Below are 591 nucleotides of genomic sequence, written 5' to 3'. Positions count from 1 at the left end.
CTCCTGAGGATCAAGAAAAGACAACATTTACTAGTTCTTTTGGAACTTTTGCTTTTCGAATAATGCCTTTTGGATTATGTAATGCACCTGCAACATTCCAGAGATGTATGATGTCTATATTTAGTAAGTTAATTGATGATGAATTGGAAGTATTATGGATGATTTCTCTATATTTGGAACATCATTTGACGCATGCTTAAATTATCTTGAAAAAGTTTTGGAGTTATGCGAAAGAACTAATTTAGTTCTAAATTGGGAGAAATTTCCATTTATGGTTGCAGGAGGAATTGTATTAGGGCATAAAATTTTGGAAAATGGTATGGAAGCAGACCCTACAAAAATTCAAGTTATATTTAAACTAACACTTCCTACTATTGTAAGAGAGGTTAGGAGTTTTCTTGAACATGTTTGTTTTTACAGACGTTTTATTAAAGATTTTTCAAAAACTACTAAACCTCTATGCCAACTTTTAGAAAAGGATAAGAAATTTGAATTTACAGCAAACTGTTTAAATGCCTTTAAGTTATTAAAGAAAAAATTAATCACAGCCCCTATTATAGTTTCACCTAACTAGGAGAAACCATTTGAACT

The sequence above is a fragment of the Phalaenopsis equestris genome, unplaced genomic scaffold (genome assembly GCF_001263595.1).
Source record: "Phalaenopsis equestris unplaced genomic scaffold, ASM126359v1 Scaffold000964, whole genome shotgun sequence".
Classification (NCBI taxonomy): Eukaryota; Viridiplantae; Streptophyta; class Magnoliopsida; order Asparagales; family Orchidaceae; genus Phalaenopsis; species Phalaenopsis equestris.
The sequence above is the reverse complement of the archived record's forward strand: the minus strand, read 5'-3'. Positions refer to the sequence as shown.